The 8331-nt window shown below is 40.1% G+C and overlaps 1 pseudogene; it reads left to right on the forward strand.

The window, feature by feature from the left end:
- The first annotated feature begins 7644 nt into the window (after nt 1-7644).
- Nucleotides 7645-7890, forward strand: LOC115300996 (annotated as a pseudogene).
- The last annotated feature ends 441 nt before the right edge of the window (nt 7891-8331 follow it).

Here is an 8331-nt window from a genome sequence, read left to right on the forward strand (position 1 = left end):
GTTTGCAAATTCTGTTAGGCTGGTGTAGAGTCATCTTTACACTAGAGATAATTTTGTTCTATTCCTAAAGGGCGGCCTGCCTGAGAAGTCTACTGAAATCCCAAATGCTCGCTGAGATCTCTCCACTCTTTCGGATTAGCCAGAAATCAGCTGGCTCCCAGCCCTTTAAAGCCACAGAAATTTCTGTCTTCTCAGTTCCCCAGCAGTTTTCACTCTCAAAAATCATTTGTTTGTTTGCCTATTCTTCTGGAATTTCGTCCTGAGCACGTGCAACTTAAGTTGTATGAACTCCTTTTCTTTGCAGTGTCCTCCGTTCTGGTAATTTTCCTCGGAAAAGCCAGCTCCTTCCCCATCTCAAACACTATCTCTGGTGCACCAGCTCAGCAAGACCACTGTACTTACCTGAGTTTCCTCTACTTGCACAGTAGATGAGAGAGCATCTCCAAACAGGGAACCAGCGCCATAAAACAGCTCACATTGGGGGCGCCTGGGTGGCTCAGTCGGTTAAGCCTCCGACTTCGGTTCCGGTCAGATCTCACGTTTGTGGGTTTGAGCCCCGCGTCAGGCTCTGTGCTGACAGCTAGCTCAGAGCCTGGAGCCTGCTTCCAGTTCTGTGTCTCCTTCTCTCTCTGCCCCTCCCCCTCTCATGCTCTGTCTCTCTCTGTATCAAAAATAAATAAAACATTTAAAAATATTTAAAAAAAAAAAAACAGCTCACATTGTGAGTTACCCACAACTGAGGAATCCTAGCCTTCCTCCCTCTATCCAGAGTCTGAAAAGAATAATTCCATGTTATTGGCTGTACAATTTATACTCATTCACAGTGGGTGCCTAATCTGGGGGCAAATTAGCCTATTACGGAGAGCAGACTTATTGTAAAAATGTTCCTGAAAACTAATTTTATCTAGAATGAATCTATGTACTGACTGTATGTTTTGCTTATTTGCTTAAACAAAGAGATTTTGGTATTTTTGTTACCTTGCTTAGTATTAGATTTCTTCATAGATTTTTAGAATTATGTTAATAGGTTTATTGTGAATCAGGGAATTTCTGTTACTTTGACCTTACTTTTGTTCCCTCTGTGCTTCTCCCACCCAGCCCCAAGACTGTCTTTCCAGTATCACGTCTTATAATGGTATTTTGAATCACTTCTCCTGCAGTGAGATTTCAAGTCTAGACACAGAGCATGAGGGTGTGTATGTTTGTTCATAATCACAATGATCTTTGTGGGTACCTTAACAGTCTCCTGTTTGCCATATGCCAACAGTGTGGGAAGCCCTCCCCACTGTCCCCATGAACTCTTTGGTCCTTTACAATACGAACAGAACTCAACACTACTATTACATGCTTGTGGATCTAAAGCCTAATAGGTTATCCTCTTGCGTCTTTAATCAATAGTAAGATTTATCTAGTTTTTGGTTAACTCTTTTGTCATTTATCTATTATTGCTATGTATTTGGAGAAAAACATGAAATCACTAAGCCATCTTGACCAACATATATCTCATTATCAAGCAGACTTCTTTCTCTGAAGTTCCATAATTTAAACATGAGGCACAGTAAGCCGTTCTGATTTTATATAGTAAAAGCCCTATATAAAGAATAAAAAAAAAAACTCCTCAGAGAGCATCCCCTCATCAGAAAGTAATAAAAGGAATACATATATTCCTTTTACATATATATATTTCTTTTGTATATTCCTTATAAAAGGAACAGAATCATTATGTGAATTGTAACTAAAAAGTTTTGAAACCCCAAAACACTACTACTTTTGTTTTTTAAAGTTATCTCCTTTCTTTCTGTATTTACAATGAACTAATATCAGTGAAAAAATGAAGTATTTGTTGGAAATACTATCCTATGATTTAGGTTTCAATATGAGTAGGCATACATTTTAAAGTCTGTCCACTGCTACATATTTCCGAGGTATGAAATGCTGGAGCTGAAGGAAGTAATTTCTATTGTCCTTTCCCCTCTCCTGTTCTCCATATAAACTTACTGTCTCAACAGGCAATTACTGCGATGTTCTGGTAGCCTTTGAGTGTATTACTAGTGGGTGAACTATTCCAGAAAGAGTCACTGACCAAATGAAAATGCTTGAATCACAGCTTATTGAATCAGTTTTAAATACATAGTGAGAATCGTGGAGAAAGAGATGGAGTAGGTTAAAACACTTAGGACCAGATGTTACCTAGACTTATTGTGGTGAGCATTTCATAATATACACAAATATTGAATTGTAGTATTGTATGCCTGAAACTAATATAATGCTATATGTCAATTATACCTCAATAAAACACACACACACACACACACACACACACACACACACACACACACGTACTTAGGACAGAGTACAAATGGAGTATAAGGACCACACTACCTGAGTTCTTTGTTAGGCAATGTGTCTGTCCACTCTTCTCTTCCTCTCCTTCTCCCCTCCCTCACCCATCCTCCCTCAGCACTCAGTAGGGTTATAAGTACCAGAATTGAGATTAAATAATAGAGTTTAGCAGATGAAGGCTGTCTGAAATAAACACATCCTTTTTCTATCAAAAACAAGTTATTGCCACATCTCTAACTCATCAATAACCAGCTGAGCAGCCACAGCTTTGATCTGTTTATTTCAGGAAAGGATACATACGATCAGAGTGAGTGTTACAACTGGATGTCCAAGGTGATATAACCTGTAAGTTGTAAATATTCAGTAACTTTATTGGGTTATTTCCTTTTCTTTTTGCATCTATGTCCCATACATGTATACTCTCTTTACTAACTCCTTTGGTTTATTCTATGTCTCGCGTGCCTCAGAAATTACTTCTTTACTTATTATCAATGTTGAGTTGCACTTGTCTTTCTGAATTATTTCTCTTATTCTATACGGCAGATTTGAAATTTCTTAATACAACAAACATTTGTTAAAAATATTTTTTCTAGGGGAGCCTGGGTGGTTCAGTGTGGTTCAGGTGGTTCAGTGACTCTTGATTTTGTCTCAGGTCATGATCCCAGGGCTGTAGAGTGGAGCCCCACATCAGGCTCCACATTGAGCCTGGAACCTGCTTAAGATTCTCTCTCTCTCTCTCTCTCTCTCTCTCTCTCTCTCTCTCTCTCTCTCTCTCCCCCTCCCTCTTCCCCTCTCCCTTGCTTATATGCTCTGTCTCTCTCAAAATATATATCTATCTATCTATATATAATATATCTCGTTATATATTATATATTATTAATATATATATGTTTTCTAAAATTGTAGTAATATCTAGTAATTATTTCACATTGATTATGCCAGGCACTTTAGTAGAGTGTCAGGCAGTATCATATAATATATAAGTATCATAATAAAATGTTATATACTGTGTTGGCTCTACTCCAAGCACAGGGTTCAATATATATCATGACTGGTAATTGCCCACTGAGGCAATCTCATCTGCCTAGCCAGGAATTGGCATTTGACACAGTCCTGGCCAATAAGATCAAATAGGATCTGCTATGGGGATTCTGGAAAAGGTATTCCTCACTGGTAATAGGAGCTTAGTAAGAACCATTCCCTTATCTGGACATTATTTTATTTTTATTCAACTCATGTCTGCAATTGCCTCTTGGGATTTTGGGAGACAGTCAGTTTATGAAAATAAGCCAAAAAGATGAGAGTGGCAGAACAAAAAGATGGAAAGAACTGAGAATTTGATGATTCTGTGAAGCCACTGAATTAATCAACCCTGGAATGACCCAACCTCCAATATTCCTATTATATAAAGTTTTCCACAGTTTAAATCTTTTCATGTGCCTTAGTCCCTATAAGTGGATCTCTTGACTGCCTAGATAGTCTATGTTCTCATCTTCATTTGCATCTTAGTGTTTTATTACTCACCATCCCCAACATCTTAACCAGGCTAGTGGTCTTTTTTTAACTACCTTCCATTTCTTCAATTTTTTTATATCAATGACACTAGATCCAATAGGGTATAAAATATCTATAACTAGTTGCCATTTTCCCTTATTGACATATTCATTAATATTTTTCTTTTCATTTTGTTTTAGACAAACCACATCACTGGTCCTTAATGACCTCACTAACTAGTAGTTACTAAAGCAACTGGCATCTTCTTATTCAACTGGACCTTTTTTCATATGCTATACATAGCCCAAGGGAAGAAATGCCTCCAGAGGAAGGCACTTCCTTTGGAGAAACCGTCTGTGATATTCTTTGTGTTGGCACTGGAATCTTTGCTAAGTGACCTTGGGTTCTTCAGTCTTTTTTTTTCCACGTAATATCAGTTGGTGATTCACCATCAGTCTCTTTTGGGCCTTTCACAAAATTTCTTCAACTTGAAGTGTGGGACTTATGATTTTCGTGCAGAAGATAGCAAATAGTCCTTGAAAACACTTAGCTGAGTCACTTTGATCCATCATGTGAACTTCCAGAAGTCCTAGCACATTTCCTGGGGTGGAGAGCCCTGCTCTCTGGGAAATGCTCATCTCCAAGATTTGAGTAAGACTGTCAGGATGAATTAGCATTAAATGCAACATTCATTATCCCTGCAACTTGCAAGAGGTGAGAAGGAAGATGCAGCTTCTCTGTCAGAAGAGATTTGTCTTTTTGTGTAGTGAAATCAACAAAGGCATCACATCACAAGCCAGAGAGGACATAGTTGGAAAACATTATGTAACATGATATATAGAAATCCCAAACATCTAAGGAGTAGCAAATACTAAGCAAGTAAGAAAATAATTCCCCGAACCATAGCACTAGGTGTCAGAGTGTTCATTTGCTGTAAGTTACATCCAACACTTTCAGAATAAGCTTTCAAGTTCTTACTCAGAAGCCATTGCTCATGTTTTAGGTATTATTATATTAAATTTGGTTAACTTGTTCTTGGTTCATAACAAATGAAAGTCACATTAGAAGGATTACATTATTTAGGGAAGAGGATAGTTTTAATAACATGCATATTGAAAGCAAGGGGGGAAAATAGACAAATGACAAACAGAAGCACCAGTTCACAAAGCATTCTATTTTTTTCTTTAACATTTATTTATTTTTGAGAGACAGAAAGAGATAGAGCATGAGTGGGGGAGGAGCAAAGAGAGGCAGAGAGACAGAATTCTAAGCAGGCTCTAAACTCTGAGCTGTCAGCATAGAGCCCAACGTGGGGCTCAAACCCACAAACCATGAGATCATAACCTGAGCCCAAGTTAAACACTTAACTGACTGAGCCATCCAGGCACCCCTAAATTTTATTTTTATTTATTTATTTATTTATTTATTTATTTTTAACATCACATAGCATTCTAGCTTATAGCCACTTATTAAGTGCCAACAAATCAACAAGCCTTGAAATTTTCACTGGTTTTTGGCCCAAAATTATAACTGATATTCAAAATTATGACTTTTCACTAAGAAGAAAAATTAATAATATTTAATACAAATGATTTTGCAGCTTTAGCGATGATAGTTGAACGAGTAGTAGTGACAAAAGTTTTCTTCCCCTAAATCCCATGTAACAGAATTTGAAAATATTCCTCATGCAAAAAGAGTTACAAATTATATTCAAATACATATCATCAAGCGAAACTAATCATGGATCTATGTTAATGTTCTCCAGCAATAAGAAACTTAAGAATAAAAGGAATAAAAATAATAAGAATTTCTGGATGAAAAAATATTTGATTTGTAAAGTATGTGATGGAAGTGGGGAAATAGGTGAACCACTTAGGAGATCCAACCTGCCTCCCACCAAGGAGATGAACAATTCGAGAGCTATCCATGAACAAAAACAGCACTGGGGGAGTTCTGAAGTCCACCTAAGAAACCTTTGCCGCACATTAAAACAAAAAGTCTGAGAACAGAACCAGAAGATCAAGGCAAACAGCCTCATTTTGCCTGATCATCCCATCCCCCAGGCCAGCATTGCCCAGAACCAAAATGGAACTTCCCAGCTCATAAGAGTTACCCTCACTGGAAAGAGTTCAGTGTACAACCAGATTCCCCAGCCAGTCAGGGCACTGCGCAAAGGTTTCCCCTTAAACTTCACGCTAGTCAGACTGGCAAAGCTGAGACGTATAGAGACAGCTAGAAATGAGAAAGAAAAGCAGGGAGTTCCAGTAACAGCCACTCAGCAGGAGTGATGGTGGTTCATGGTGACCTGCTCAGAGGACAAACCCAGACACCTTCACCAGGGGGAGGAAGCTGATGGGCAGGAGAGCCACCGCAGACGACACCCTGCAGATTTCACCAGGTTTTGCCCCACAGGTGTTAGCAATTGTTGATGTTAGCCATCTGAGTACCTCCCATCCCCTGCCCCCAGCCCCGCTGGAGCCCGGAAACTGCGCTGCCAGGCAGCCCAGGCCTCTAAAGTTTGGTGAGTGCAGGACACCACCCCGAATTACTCCAGCTGATCCCCACCCCATGCACATACTCAGGACCGTCCCTCCGCTGTGCGCTTCTGTGCCACTGACCTGCCACCTGCCACCACTCTCCACTTCGGTGCACACACCTTCCGGGAGACGGTGCAAACACAGGAAGGTGCACTGACCACATCCAGGCCCTTCACAGGTGCCTGTGGCCCGGATCAAGCCCGGTATTCTGTCACTGGCCTTGGCTGCTGTGCACTGCAGAGAGCAGAGTCATGTGCACTGACCACCAGGGCTCCCACAGCTGTCGGTGTTACCCACAGTTGGCCCCAGCTCTTGCTTCCTGGCCTGGGCCCCAGAAGTACATGTACAAGTACAACCAACAACCCCCCCACTAAGCAGGTACCTGCAGCTGGCCCCCCACAGCAGAGTGCGTGCACACCACTAGCTCTGGCCACCAGAACTGCTTGGCCGGCCGGGTCCTTGCCACTGGACGTTAAGGCACCGCGGAGGACCCCAACAGCCCTTGGAACCGACTACACCCTCTTCACGTTGCCAAGAAATAATAAATCAAAATGAAATGGAACAAAACCAACACCGGAAGGAATCATAAGATCACTGAGTAATAAGGGCACTGAAATCAAGCATGTTCTAAAATATGTGGAATTTAAATAAAAAACAAAATTATGTAAATTTCAAGCACAGAATCATATCACGTTTGTTGATTGAAAACCAAGAAATCTTCAGAAATAAATAACAGAAAACAGGGAGAAACATTTGGGGATAACATATCACTGGTATTGGCTGAATATAGACAAATTATTCATCCATTTGCACAACAGAAAGATATTTTCAGGTTGAACAAAGCCTTGGAAAGTTTTACTAATTAACTTTTCTATAAAGATCAGGAATGTGCATTCAAGAGAACGAATGATTGAATTTAAGAAAGAACACACGCGCAAAGACAGTATCATAGTACAGATGTATAATGATTATCGAACTGATACTGAAACTCCACAGGATGAGAAGATGGATATAGGAGGAGAAATAATGTCAACAAATATAATTATTAAATTTTGTGTTTTAAAATGAAGTCATAAGAGAATATAGCTGCAGCAATGTTAGACTCCTATATGTGAGAAGAGTCAGGGACAAAAAGGAAAGGCAAAATTAAGTTTGTACATGATTTCTTATTTTCCTTGTTTCCTTTTACGGAAACCTTGTTAGTGGCAAAATCGTCTTCAATTTAAAAATTCAGTTGGGCCTTTTGCCTCCTTGCATCTGAGAGTGCAAGATGGGTCACCAGCAGCTCCACTGGAACCATCCCAGGAAATCTGGCCCAGGTTCCAGATCTTGAGGTATCTGCTCAAATGGGTGCCTTCTGATCCATAAATACAGCCTCAATATGTGCCATCAGTGCTTTCGTCAGCGTGGGAAGCATAGAGGCTCCGTTAAGTTGGATGGAGTGAACCCCCTTGAATGGATCATCCAAGAGACCAACCTTACCTGCAGATATTCAAGATACCTACTTTCGTGCTAACTCACTGTACATAAAATAAACATACTTAAATTATGAGTGTTTTAATGTGCAAAAAAATTAAAGTTAAAAATTAAAATTGAATTGGAATATTCATAGAATTCAAAATGTTTGACAAATTGTTTTTTAGAGAGAGAGAGAGCAGGCGAGGGACAGGGAGAGAGAGAGGATCCCAAGCAGACTCCATGCTCAGCATGGAGACCAACTCAGGGCTCAGTCCCATCACAATGAGATCACAACCTGAGCGGAAATCAAGAGTCGGACACTCAACCAACTGACCACCCAGGCGCCCTGACAATTTTTTTTAAAGTATCACAAGTTAGGGTTGCCTTGGCGGCTCAGCTGGTCAAGGGTCTGATTTTGGCTCAGGTCATGATCTCAAAATTCATAGGTTCTAACCGCATAGCAGGTTCTGTGCTGACAGCTCAGAGCCCAGAGCCTGCT

This window comes from Suricata suricatta, chromosome 1, assembly GCF_006229205.1.
Source record: "Suricata suricatta isolate VVHF042 chromosome 1, meerkat_22Aug2017_6uvM2_HiC, whole genome shotgun sequence".
NCBI classification, from domain to species: Eukaryota; Metazoa; Chordata; class Mammalia; order Carnivora; family Herpestidae; genus Suricata; species Suricata suricatta.